Raw genomic sequence first — 15,328 nt, 5'->3', positions numbered from 1 at the left:
ACACACAGGTCCATACTCTTTGATTCCCCCTTTCACACACACAAACAGTCGTGTGTGCACGGCTCGTGTTAACATGGAAGCGTTAGCGTGGAAAGAGGTCTTCTCTGTGTCTTCCCTATCCTGCGAGGCGAGACTCTCCCTGGGTATGTTGAGAGTACAGCTGGCAGTCAGGGAGCCTCCAGACACACACTCACACACACATGCATGCAGACAGAGGCACGCTAGGCAGTAGGTCATGAAGCCGCTGGCGTGAAGGATAGACGGGTCTGACACCAGAAAAGCAGACAGCCTCACATGAACCGGAGAGCATTATCAGGATAACAATGGCGTGTTTCATGGTGTGTGTGGGAGTTTGTGTGTGACTGTGTGTGCGTGTTTAGATTCAGGCAATATTGTAACAGCATGCTCCAGATTGCCAGATTGCGTATGTGTGAAAGTATAAGAAAACACAAAAGAGACCACCATACCGATGTTTGTTTAAGAAAATGTTGATTTAATATATTGGATTATTACACATCCTAAAATACCTCAACAAACTAGCTCTACACTGCGATACAAGACGAAGATGGTGACTTTTTACCTCGAAACATGGCGCCTTGGCCTCATGCTGCCTTAAAATGGAACTCATGAGCTCACAGTTGCCACATGGGAAGTCTTGTACACATGTGTTTGTCGTTCGCGTGGTTAAGTCATGAGAAAGCCCCTGCTCGGCCACAGCATCCAGAGGTCACTGAGGCTAATAATTTAAGAAGCCAATGAGCTGGTAAAGTAGGAAATGCAAAGGCACAAAAAACGACTGTCTTTAAGCATAATGTGTGTAGTCATCAAGTGCATACTTAAGATACCCTTTCATGGGTTCTTATCTTAAACATAAGCCAACTCATAAAAGTAGCGTTAGCTTAATAAGCTAGCTAGCTAAAGCTGATAGAATCTGCTAGTGACAGATAATTGTAATGTAATTTTCAGTCGGAGGTCACCAGCTAGAAATGATAAACCTCTTTTGTCCCCTTCTATCTGAATCAAGAGCTATTTTGTGCGAGAATGGAAAGCTTGGCAGCGTTAATTTGAACAATTGGTCATGAGCCGTGTTCGTTCGATAAGCAAATAAATGCTCTCCAAATAAGACCAAAAGCATGGACAGAGCCGGCGGTCATTAACTGCAGGGAGAGGGTGTACTTTCAGAGCATTGGGCCTTTGGGATAACGGGCTTTTGGTCCAATGGGAGATTTTTCTGTCCTTTATACGTATTGTGAAGGGATTCTTTTAAATTGATCACAATGGGTTTCCTGGCATGCCCACTGAATGTTCCCAGGACGTTCTGCGATATTTCCCGAAAATTTTGTGAATGACTGTGCTGAGACAGAGTGTGTGTGTGTGTGTGTGTGTGTGTGTGTGTGTGTGTGTGTGTGTGTATTTACTGCTGTGGATGACTTGTGTGGGAGGGTGGGGTGGGATAAACCCTCCAGTTCTCAAGAAAGCCTCAACGTTGTTACACATGGCAGCTTTATCTCCCACACGTAGGCAGCAAAGACACTGATGTGTGTCCTGACACAAGGTCACACACACACACACACACACACACAGCACACTTGCAGCTGTGATCCAGATGGGTCAACAGTCCTCTCGTGAATCATACAATCTCTATGACTTAACTGTTGCAAAAAGCCGGTAGCAAGCAGCACATTTTCCATATTACCACCTCCTCCCTACTGCTGTGTCAACTCCCACCCCTGTCTCTATTTCAGTTTCCCTCCCTCACGTTTACTCCCCTCTATCCGCTCCACTGTTAAATATTTCCCTATCCCACTTTCTCTGCTTTCTATTACTGTGTCCTCTGTGGTTTGTGCTTCTTTTTCTGTGTGTCTGCTGTTTTTTTTTTTATTTTGATCTCTTAAGTCATTGTGTGACATTATGGCAGAAATATACTCATTTGCTTTGAGAGTTGATGAGAAGATGTATGTTTTAAAATGTTTGTTCCCTGAACAGAGTCCGGATCGATAACAGCTATGCTGTGCAGTGCTGAGACGCATTTCCAAAACTTACCAGATAGCCTGACCTTCTCGCTCACTTCCTTCCGAGGCAGCTCCTTATTTATCCTGTCTTGGTACGAGTAGATGTGTTATCTTACAGCTCTGGGTGTCCGCAGACAGCCACGATTAGTGATTATTATCCTCTCCTCTATGTTGTTCATGAATGTCCTGACATTAGCAACGTTAACGGCATGACATCAGTGTGAACGCCAACACCGATAGGCTTTTGTGGCACAGCGCCACACGAAAATTTTAAATCCCCATGTCACCACAGTTCTTTTAATTAAGCTAACCGTACCATCTCTTGGCTCCAGACTCATATTCAATGGACAGATATGAGCGTCGTATCAATCATTTTCAGCTAGCTCAGCAAGAAAGCTAATAGGCGTATTTCCCAAAATGTTGAACTATTCCTGTAATTCATGTGTCCGTGTTAAACATCTCTGGAAAAACGTAATCGGCTGATACACACATGTGTAGACTACAGAATACAGGGCAGTGTGCATGCTCGTGAGATGTTCTCGTGCTGATCCTTACTTAACAGGAACTAACTCACTCAAATCTTTTGTTGCTCGACACAATCTCCTCCTTCTGTCTCTCCCATGCATGGTGTATGAAAGCAGCATGCCAGGAGGTGGAGCTAAAGTCTACATATTTCTCTATGAGGAGCACAAACTATTAAGTGATATTATTAATTAAATGAATATGATAGCCTGTGTCTCCCCCGTGGAGAAACTGTGTCTTGCTTTGCTTCCTTTCAAGAGGAGATCAGGGTCAGATGCAGGAACAGCACCTCTAAAGAGAGTCTTGCTCAAGGACACTTCAGCAGGGAGTGTGTTTACCCTCAAAAGGTCGTGAACTGTGGATCGAGGACGACTTGTTGTTCATTATACCACCCTGCTGCCTACACTCCTCTCCTCTCCTTGCGCCCTTTCGCCAGGAAATGAGGTGATTGACTCCCTTTCAAACCGTGCTGCAACACAAAGGCGACCGCTGTACACACGCTTCCTGTGGAGAACGTACAGGGGATAGAGTTCACCCCCTGTGTGAGTCAGTTGTCCTAGAACCCACACACAAACACACCGGTGGGCATACATGTGTATCGAGCATCCACACACTCCCCTTTAAAAAACTCACAAACACACACAAACTGTTCACCTTTAGCTCCATTACTCATAGTTCATCTCTGGCACTTATTGCGGCTTTATTGCATAACCTGCATGCTGCGGTTGCCATGCAAGCAGGAACACATACAGAACAATGTACAGAACAATGCGTGTGTGTGTTTGTCGTACCCTATGGTGCATGCAGAGAGGCAGAGGGGGAAGCAATAAATGAATACTCCGTCCTGGCAACAAGCTGTTTTCCTGTCAACATTGCTGTTTCTGTGCGTGAGTATGTGTGTGTGTGTGTGTGTGTGTGTGTGTGTGAGCGACCATACTGCCAAACTGTTTTTCCAGTCAGGAAACAGCCGAGTGTCATTCTTTCTATCATCCTCCACCACTCCTTCAGTCAATATACTTGAAATCTTAACACTAGCCAACTAGCTGGCTCTCTTTTCTAGTTGTTGTTTTTTTCTGTTTCTCTCTCCGTTCGTCTGATGTCTTTGTGTGCTTGTCATTGGGAGTGATGGATGGTCAGTGAGGGAGGAGGATGAGGAAACATAATATGACAGGATAAGTAGAAGAAAGAGGTATCACAGATCAGTGGGGAGAGGGAGAGACGGACAAGACAGACAGAGGAGGAGACGTTGACAGACAGAGTTTTGGAAAGGAAAAAGACAGATTAGAGGAAACACAGATGGATATGGAGACCATGAATAACCACAGCTAATCTGGTCGGACATCACATTCTTTGATAATTTTCCAGAGACTAAAGTATTGATCAAGACAGATGAGGGATCGATAGGTCAGCAAAATCATTGGAAATCATTCTTTGGGGACTGGGGATACTGCATGCATTTCATGACAATCTTGGCATGGCAAAATTTTGGGCAGATGGAGCAAACGATTGACACTGAAACCTCCAGGCCAGCTGCTCACAATCATACTGATCAACATTAAGACTCTGAGGAGAGTTATGAATATGTTTGAAGAAGAAAACCTCTTTGATTTTATTCTGCACTTCATTAGTTAGTTTTCACAATTGAAGAGGAAATTTCATGTACACAAAAAGTACTTTTCTCCCAATAAAATAATCTGACAAATAAAATATGATAATTAAAGTCATATTCAAGTTCCTCTTTCCAAACTGGATTAAATATCTCCCTTGCATGTCTCCAGTCTGTTTTTTCAGTCACATACTGAGTAATACTGTATGTGGCTGATTACACAGTTGAACAGACATCCCAGCATCCTGTCAAATGCCACCATTCACACCATTTATAGAGATGCAAGCGAAGCAACCTTCACCACTTCCTGAACAAAAAGAGATCTTTTATGTCCTCTTTTCTGTCTGTTTCCTGGGACCTCAAGTTTCTGTGGCTAAAACCTGCACGCCAGGGGCAGCACTGATCGCCATGGCAATGATGGCACCACTCAGCCGAGTTCATTCACTGGTCAACCTGCATCTTGTGCCTCAGACACAGCAGTTGTGGTTGGTTTCAGGCTGCTGACTCTACAACTGACTTTAAACCAATGTTCTCAAATGCATTTCTAATAAAGATATTCATCGCTGCATTTGACAGAATGAGCTGTTAAGCGGAGGGGCTAATTACAACAACAGAATGATAATAATTATCTCATGCTCATTAGATTCCTGTAACCTGAGCATGAAAATGTAAAGTAGGAAAAGAAGACAAAATTAAATCTGTTCATTTGTGGGGATTTTTTTAAACTAGAAAAGAGAAGTACATTTACTCAGTACGGTACTTAAGTACAATTCTGAGGTGCTTGTACTTTACTTGAGTGGTTCCATTTTCTGCTACTTTATACTTCCACTCCACTACATTTATGAAGCAAATGTAGATTTTTTTACTCCACTACATTTAATTGATAACTTTAGTTAGGCTACTAGTTACTTTACAGATGACTTCCTGCATCAGAGCCAAAGTAGCATATTTTTAAATCAATTTATTTTACCTGCAATCTGCAAAAAACAAGAAAAACAAAACAAACACTGATTACGATAATCAGAAGAAATAATTTAAAAAAATATATAATAATATTCCGTTAAATGCACCAAAATTAATACTTGAAATAAATGTAGGCATGAATTAACTTTATTTTTTAAAATTTTCTTTAATATTTTTTATTGACTGTCCCATTTGTTTTACCATTTTATTTATTCATTTATTCATTTTGTAAATGTATTTATTTATTTACATATTTATTTATGTCGGGTTTTTTTTGTATTTTCTTGCAAAATGCCACGGGAGAAGAATACAGAAATCAATACAGGTATGAATCTGTAAATAAATAGATTTAAAAATGAATAAATACGTACAAATGGGAAAGTAAATAAATAGGGGAATGAATACAGAAGCTATTTAAAACAGAAATATCAGTTTATGTCATGTTTTATAAATTAATTCATGCCTACATTTATTTTCAGTATTCATTTGGTGCATTTAATGGCATATTCATTTATTCATTGAGCCATTTATTTGATTTTGGAAGTATCAATCCTCCATATAGTACACAGTTTATATATAAGTGTAAACACTTTTGATACTTAAGTACATTTAATATCAGCTACTTTAAGATTTCAGGTACTATTCCTATGGGTGACTTCCAGTTTTACCAAAGTCATATTTTAACTTTACTCAACTATGACTTTTGGGTACTTTTTACAACTGCATATGACTCATCAATCTATGGGCCAAATAAGAGAGTTTAGGATACAATTCAAATATAAGGTGTATAATTAAATCAATAACTCTTAAAACAATGAAATTATTAACAGCTAAAGTGATCATGTTGTATAAAAGTGGTCTATAAATAACATCAAATTATTGCACAATGAGCTTGTATAATATGTCTCGCAACCAGACATGCAACCAAAACAGGGAGGGAGAATGAAAACCAAAACTGCCCTCCTCCCACTGAGCACACACCTATACGTCACACACAGCCAAGAGGCCCAAAGTCATTCAACCCTGCCAGCCAAGCTACAGCAGGACAGTGGAGTCATCTGCTCCAAAACTGATTAGAAGAACAGAGGGTGAGAGAGAGAGAGAGAGAGAGAGAGAGAGAGAGAGAGAGAGAGAGAGAGAGAGAAAGGAAAACAGCCGATCACACCACTCTGACAGAATGTGATCGACACGTCACGCTTAGATCCAAGTTGAGCTTGGGACATCAGCTGAGGATGGAAAAGGAAAGGCGACACGTAAGCTCTGGTAAACAGAAACTTAAAGAAATCATTAACTAACTTTCTACATGAATGGAAACAGGCCTCTGGGATTCAAAACACACAATGACAAACACTGCCGGGAAGGATATTGATAGCATGACAAGGCAAGATAAAAAGCTGATGGTGAGGATGATCCTTTCTATATGATACCTCTAATATTTAACTCAACAAAGGGGGGGAGGGGTCCTCCCTCTCTCCGATGTGAAGTCGAAGATTTCGAGGAGGAAGAGGGAGGTATCTGTGGCATTCCACCCCTCCAAACCTGCCGGGCTGGTTTCTGGGTCATTAAAATTCCTCTTCTCCTCACTTCTTCTCTCTGAAGCCACAGTTTCTGCCCCAAGCGACATGTTGGCTCTTGTCCACCTGCTCGGCCTCGCCTCCTCTCCTCCACCGTCTCTTTCTCTCTGTTATCTCCCTGCTGCAGAGCTACACTCCTTTTCTCCGTGAGTCAGGAAGACACATTTCTCTAGAAGTTTTGTCTTTGTGTTTCCCTCTCTGTCATCAGCTTCTCCCTTCCTTCTTTTCTACATCCAGATGTGATCACATTGAATGGTCTTTGACAGATCTAGACAGTCATCCCTTGTCTTTGTCTGCTTTCGCTCCCTCCCATCTCTGTTTTTTTTTTTTTTTTCTTCAACTCACCTTCCTCTCCTCGGCGTCTGCACCCTCTCTCTCCAGCGAAGCGTGTAAGGCGTTATTCTCTGGAGTGTCACTTCTGCTTAAATCTGAGATGATGAAGCAAACAAAGTAAACGTCAAACCTGCCCAGACTCCTTACCACTTGTTCAACCGTCCCCTGCCAACAACAACAACAACCACAGTCAAAACCACAACAAAAACAGGCATGACCTGACTAAAATATGTACCGGCAACCTGAGCTTCCAAGCACTTCCAAATGTCACCTACACAGTAGTAGTATAACACAGTCATGGCTCTGCCGAAGAAGCTATCACATCTTTCAGTAGCTGATGAGGAGATGACTAAGGATTACCATTATTCTATCTATGTGACACAACATGAGCTATTTATTGGTATCAATACAATGACTATTGCAATCTTCAATCACAAAGGCTGCAAACAAAAGCACGTCAAAGTCTCAATGCATACCAAGTCCTACACTCATTAAACATGATGTACTGTACGTCATGTATGACTTGTTTACTTCTGACTGCTCGCAAGATATGTGAAGCATCCACATGACAAAACAAACAGGAGATCAGCTGTTCTTTGTCAGAAAACACTGGGCCTAGACATACAGAGAGGACTGCTGGACTTGTTTTAAGCCTGTGTGTGAGCCAATCATGAATGATCATCGCATGTTACTGAATGTTTAGTGACATTACTGGTGACTTAATATGTGAGCTCATCGTGCCTCTTGCAAGCAGCTTTGTTAAAAAATTGTGTTAAGAATATGTTACATCTGTCTCTTACTAGCTTTCAAAACAAATCTCTAAGACAGGAGGCTGTGGTGCTTGTGGCGCTTTTGTCCACAGGGACCGCCAGAATCCACACAAAATGAAACTTCCTTGTGGCTGCTTTAAATTTACCACCAGTATCCTGTGTTACAAAGAGGAGCTTCCAAAGAGTTTGGAAGGCGTGAGCATTTACGAGGCAGAGAGGGTCGAATGAGAAGCCACAATGCAAGATGCATCATGGGAAATGTAGGATCCAGTGTTGTAGGAGAATAAAAATGATGATATATGACTCTCACCTCACCCTCCCCTACGGTGGCACCTAAAAGTGTAAAAAACGCTTCAGTGTTTGGTCTGTCCGTTCTGGGCTACTGTAGAAACATGGCGTTGCAACATGGTGGACTCCATGTTAGTGGAGATATAAAGAGCTCATCGTTTTCTTATCTTTTGGTGACCGCTAAAGAAAACATAATTGTGAATATTATATTCCATAACTGCCAATAGATCCTTCTAAATCCTACACATAATACACTATGTTTGACTCACAGAGATAATTTTGGTGCCAATCCTTTTGTGGTATATGAGTAATGTGACCAGTGACGCAAAGAGCAAATATCATATGTATACCGTATGAGTCAGTCAATTCAGAAATTCATAAAGCTTTATTATCCAGACCAGAATTCTTTGTAAAAAGGTCTTAGATGTGACTCATTAATGACAACTATTATTTGCATTGCAACCAATAACACTACTTGTTGATATACAACAGCAGTCATACTTTCTGTGACGGTTAAAGAGATAAAAACCTCCCTGTAATCATAGAAACTGCCCTCTGGAGAAACATTGACCAATGGCAGGCTTTGGGGAAATAACACAAGACCTGCTGACCCACAGCAGACATGAACACCCACACACAAGCTCACACTCCCTCCCAGGCTAATCTCCTATTCTGGGCCCCCTCCCCAAGAGCCAGAGCCTGCCTTTGATCAGCATACATTGTCAAGGCACACTGGGTGACCTCTGTGTGTGTGTGTGAGGCAGGGAGAGAGACAGAGGTTCGGTGGGGGTGGGAGGTCCCAACCTGAAGTGCCGGATATTGTTGCGCTACTTCCTGCCCTCTAAGCCCTGACCCGGGGAACCACGGCCAAAGAGCCTTTTGTTTAGCTGACCCTCAACCTCTCCTCGGCCCCTCCCCGTCTCCCTCTCCCCCTCTTTCTTTCTTCTTGACCTTTCTTCCTTTTCTCCTTGAACCTCAAACATACACTAATGCCAAACTCTTGGAATTGATCATCAAAGAGACCACCAGAGCACACGCTCACACAAACACACACTCACACACATACACACATGCATTCCTGTTATGTTGCCATAGCAGCACAGATCCCTGATAGTACGCTTTGAACCTGTATGTGAGTAGGTCATTCTCACCTTTCCGGTCCATTCAAACAGATCCGATGTGACACTGAGACAGGTCGTACTAAAGGTTAATGTATGTGTAGAAGCTTGAAACGTCTTAAGAAAAGCTAACATGCATTATGCACAGTGACATATTAAGAATAAGGTGGTCGATGGTCAGCGTTGTAAGAAGACCAAATGGATGTGTTTTTTACCGCGCTCGTGGCGTGGCTTATGGGAAGGTGATTCTGGTCTGTCTGTCTGTCTGTTGTTCCAGATTGAGATTTCCACTTGCAGCAGGACAATATTTTGTGCAAATGTCCTTGGTGTCTAGACGGTGTCTCCTAATGTGAAACAAGATGTTCTCAGAGGAAAATGAGGTCCCCTGAACACAGGTTTGAAGCTAGAAAGGTGAGTAAAACAGTATGACACTGTGTTGTCCTGTAAGGTGTGTTTGTGTATTCAGTTTATTCGGTCATGACAATGAAGAGAGTTTGTTTGTTTGTATTTAATTTGTTCAGACATAAAAAAATCTGTCAATGAAGATTTTTTTCTCTTCTAATTAAAATGTCTTCCCCAAAACTACATAGTGCACCTTTAATGAACAAAAGTACATAAATAAACAATGTAGCATAAACATGCTGGATTTAGCAAGGATGCTAATTTACATGCATAATCTCTTGGCAATATCAGCATGTTTGCATTCGCTGCACATTATACTCTACACTCGGTGTATGTGACAAATAAAGAAAACCTTGATTGTGAGCATGTTAGCATGTTGATGGTAGCATTTAGCTCAAAGCACTACTGTGCTTTTGTGCAGCCCCACAGAGTTGCTAGCTTGGCTGCAGACTCGTTCTTTCGTTATTGCTTGGTCAGATTCATTAAAGGTGCAATATGTAAGATTTTAGTTGAAAACATTCAAAAATGAACTAAAATTATCAACAGAATGGGAAGTAATAACAGTGTTCACGTTATGATGTCTATGTATTGTGTTGCAGAGGTATCTAACCAACTGAAGTTAGCATGCTTACCAGCTAGCCCCAGCCTGTCCTGGTCCAAAGCTCCTGTTGTAGCAGTACATACACTTCTGTGGTGCTCAGAGCTCCCACCACTAGCTGCACTGCTGACTGACCTAACTAGCTTAAAACAGCTGCAGTTAGCAGCAGTTAGCAGTTAGCCTACTCTAGTGACATGCTGCCCCCGTTTGTTTTGATTATAAATTCAACAGGGGGCCAATTGTGCACCTTTACTTAATATATTTAAACCTGAGGCTGCATTTCTGCAGCTTACACACACGTCAGTCTGTTTACTGTAATGTATCCTATGATATCACAGATGTTATACCAGTTAAAAGGAAAGAAGTGAAATAGATACTACATAAATGCAAATATGATATTTGGTATGATTTCAGACTCCACTGCATCAACAGTATGAAGCCCTAATGCACATGCTACTACATGTGACTAGCTGTAGGAGTGTACCAGGGCACAGAGCTCACTGTGTAAGAAAGTTAATGTCTGCCAACTGATGTACTGGCACGTGTGCAGACAACACATGCAGCAAAAAAACAATCTCATTCACACACACACACGCACACACACACACACACACACACACACACACACACTAAAACTACTCAGTATCTTCGGATTCCAGTCAGTCTACTTAAACTAGCGCGCTTGTGATAGCTCTTCAAGTTATTTCAGGATATATGCTGTTGTTAGAGAGAGAGAATTTACAGGTAGCCTGACAGAAAGTTGTTTCTGTGTGTTTTATTCAGAGCAAGAGGATATCTAGAGTTTGCAGGGTAAGCTTGAGATGTGTTTAAAGAAGATGCAGTAGAGAAATTCCTGGTGCCACTTAATACTGCAGCATTAAAGGGAGCCTTGTAATGGGTTAGCACCACCACAGAGTGTTCCCTCCAGCACTGTGGCCCATTAACATCCCAGTCAACCATGTTAGTTACCTGGTTACATCATCTCCCTGCCGTTTTAATGAAAAACCCTTTGTACCTTTTGACTATCGTCTCTCAGAAGTATATTTTGCTACTCACTAACACGCACATATCTCCAACAGACAAAAAGTATCTTTGTCCCTGATGTTTCCCTTTTTAGTCTGTATGTGTGCAACTGAAACACGCCACACAAAGAGAAGACACAAAACCATTTCAACTATTTTAGCCACTGATCATCTCAAATACCTCTGACTATGTTCACATTTCAAAGCTGCCCTGCAAAAACATGTTATTTTTCTGGAGGAGAAATGTGAAGTAAATCCCTTTTTGCAGGCTGCAGGTAGCTCACTTCAGTCATACTTGAGTAAAAGTAAAGAAATCATGTTAGAATATTACTTTGGTAAAAGTGAATGTCACCCATATGAATAGTAGTTGAGTAAAAGTCTGAAAGTATCTGATATTAAATGTACTTAAGTATCAAAAGTGCAAGAAAAAGTAAATTATACATATATTTACGTGTGTTCATATATATTATATACTAGGAGTCAGCTGATAATCAGCCTGGCCGGAGTTCTCTGTCCTGATTGGATAGAGTGGGCAGGGATACCAGTACATTTTTGTACTCTTGTACTGCATGAGCAGAGGGAGGAGAGACATGGGTTACTGACCAAACACTCTATAACAGTGATTTCTGGAATAAAGAGCTATTTAGCATTCAGAATGTAGTGGAAAGGAAGTATAAAGTAGTAGAAAATGTAAACACACAAGTGAAGTAAAAGTACCTCAACATTATACTTTAGTACAATACTTGAGTAAATGTAGCTACTTGGATGTATTCCATTACTGCTGATATTACCCATATCTCTGTTAAATACATTTTGGGTCACAAAGTCCTTAATTCAGGCGTCTTTGTCTTTTTGTTGACTGTGTAGATGTAGATACGGTTCACGCTGAAAGCAACACAAAGCAGGTGTTTGGATTTCATCAAACCAGTGACCTACAAATGATTTGAAGCAGCCACTGTGAGACAAGTATCTGCAGGCAGGCGTGTTTTAATGTTCTGTTTAGCTGTACTGTTCTTATCTTACTGCTACTTCCACTTATGCATGTCTCTCCTACTCTTGTTGTTGCTCCACTCAGTTTTCCATGCGCTGTGTTCTTCCTGCGGCTGGATTAAAAGGGGCGGAAATTGAAACATTAAATAACACATAAATACCCTTCATTTGCCATTATCGACAGGTTTTTTCCAGTCTTCATGTGGCAATTTTACGCATGACGTCCTCCATTTTCATGCTGTTTCATCTCTCACACAAAATAATTAGTCATAAAAAAAGGTTTTGGCACAGCTCGAAAGGTTGTTTCAGACAAACACGGAACCAGTTTCAATCTGATGGAACAAGCTGTGTCGCTGACTCACAGAATGAGGCACCTGCTATATGGGCGTTGGAAGTTACACATATCTGGATCTTTAGTCATATAAAGCCACCAGTGTCAGATCACTCACACTGCCTTTATAACAGTGAAGCTTGATATGTGCTGGAGGAGGTATGCAGAACACTTACTTCCTGTCAAGTCCTAAATTAGAAGTTTAGTTAAGAGGGATTAGCAGCAAAGTGCTCAGTATGCTGAATGTTATAATGTATGAGATAATGAGCTACTTTCCACCCATGAAACCAACACAACACTTTCTTTACAGTTGTATAAAATCCAGAAATATTCCCAATGCGATTGACATGAAAGAGACTAAATTACTGGTCATAATGACAATAATTATACAGCGAGACTTTCATCAGTGTTTATGGCACCCACTGCCACTCCAACGGCAATTACCACAATAAAATGTATTTTTATGTTTCCATGCCGTGGAACTATTTTGTGCGTAAAACAGCCGTGTCAAGGCTGCAGGCCTGTCACCATGTTAACTGATCTGCCCCCAGTAATTGCGTTGTGTGCAGGCATGTGAACAGATAAGATTCAGAAGGTGGGGGCTGAAACGCGGCACCTTTTTGCTGACACTCACAAAGACCTACCTAATATCCTTTCATGTGGTTTTGATTCCTAGAATCAGTTTACTGTCAGTTTTATCCGGGATTAAGCGTAGGTTTAAAAAGCAGGTTTATGTTCCTGTCACTGAGAGCTGACCTTTTACCACCTTTTTAGCAGTGGAGGAAACTAAGTGAGTACATTAACTCAATGTACTTAAATACAATTTAAACTTGTACTTGAGTATTTACATTTTCTGCTACCTTATACTTCTATTCCACTGCTAATAAAAGGCAAATATTTTGCTCTTACTTTACTTGACAGATTTAGCTTAATAATACAAAATATAACCAACGAAAGAGAAAAAAGAGAACTCTTTATTGGCTCCAAGAGGAAAATCATAAGATAATCTCAATAAAAGTAGTGAAACCAATGATATGATATACTTTATTCTGAAATATGCCATTCTGCATAATGAGTATGTTTACGTTTAGAACTTAAAAGGTGCAATATGTCCGAATTTTAGTTTAGTTAATACAAAAAACAACTCAAATTATAAACAGAATGTGAAGATATAACAGTTTTGATGCCATGTCAAACACATCTTTATATTGTGTTGAAGATCTACTGAAGCTAGCATGCTAACTAGCTAGCCCTGGCCCGTTCGTTCTCGTAATATCACTGTAAACTCCAAGTCCAGTCTGCTAGCTGCACAGTTAACACTTAACAGCAGCTACAATTAGCAGCAGCTGGCCGGTACTCCGGTGTAGTTATATTTTGAAGATAGATGAATAGTGTTTGTACTTTACTTCAATTTAAAATATACATGCACGACTTTTACTTCTACTAGAGTATTTCTACACTTTGTTATTGTTACTTTTACTAAAAGAAAGTTAAATTTTTTGTTGATTCTGGCGACTCCGTGGACAAAAGTTGACGATGGTGAAACAAAGTGTTTAGTTTTGTCCCGTACCACTAGACTACAGAGGAGCTTCTTTCCTCAGGTTGTCAGACCCCTTGGTTCATCTGAAGCACTCTGCCAAAAGAAAAAAGTTTTAATTTTATGACCTACCCGACCCAGATACGTGGATATCCATAATAATTATACAGAAATAGCCTATCTTCTCGCTCATGGTCTCGTTTGCTTATGTAGGTCATACAGAGGCATCAGTGTTAGACTGAGACTGTTTTATAACCAGTCAAAAGTTCCTTGTGAGTACAAGACCTGACTACTTGTAGTCGAGAGTGTTGCCACAGGGACTGATGAGGCATCAGTACATTTGATCCTGTGTGTCAGTGTATCTGAGTTATACCAAATTAATCCTCTAATAACGCTCCCAGTACAGAAACACTATATGGTACATTATGTTATTTGTAATCTGATCTGACTATAGTTTCTTTAGGGTTATTACACTTCATAGCAGCACTCCTTCTCAGATGTATTAAAGGATCATCGCAGTACTTGTTGTTTCATGCGTGAAGATCACTCGCTGACTTTTGTAAAACAACAAGCGAGCAGGAGTTGGCAGGCAGGTATCTCTTTTATAGGGCGTCCTCTGAGACAAGCCAGAGCTTGAACAATAGGACGTCGTTATGCATGTCAGCCGAGGAGGAATGCTCGAGATCCGTCGGTATGCAACCAGGCAATTACTCTCATATACGTCAGCTCTCTCATGTCTTCCGAGGCAAGCCTGTAATTTCCCAATTACTAACCCTCATTGGAGCTGCTTTGACGCTTTCGGTGTTTGTCTGAGAGATGGTTGTACACATTTCTGTTAATCTCTGACCTCTTGAACCGCAGCCTGCGGCCTGGACATGGAAAAATGTAAAACTGCACAGAGGTCCATTGGTGGTTTGTGGGTGTTGTGGCGTAAGATGGTTTGCATGTAAATGACTGTGGCACAACATCAGGAGGCTTTTGCCCTTTTGACCCTTGTCATTAAAGCTCAGGGGGTTAATGACGCGAGATGTTAAAAGGGGGCAATTAATCTTATGAATAACATATTCAATTTCCTCCATAGTGGCTCCCACAAGGATCCTGAGGGGGAAATGAGGGTTGCTTTAATTTCCTGTTATTTCACTTTCTAGAACAATAGGAAAAAGTACAAACAAGACTGCATGTTTCATCCTACTGTTATCTCCCCTCCATACAGAGACAAACACTAAACACTAACAGGTTTTAGATGCTTGATTGAGTATTTA

The sequence above is a fragment of the Pagrus major genome, chromosome 2, assembly GCF_040436345.1.
Source record: "Pagrus major chromosome 2, Pma_NU_1.0".
NCBI lineage: Eukaryota > Metazoa > Chordata > Actinopteri > Spariformes > Sparidae > Pagrus > Pagrus major.
Note: the sequence above shows the minus strand (reverse complement) of the source record.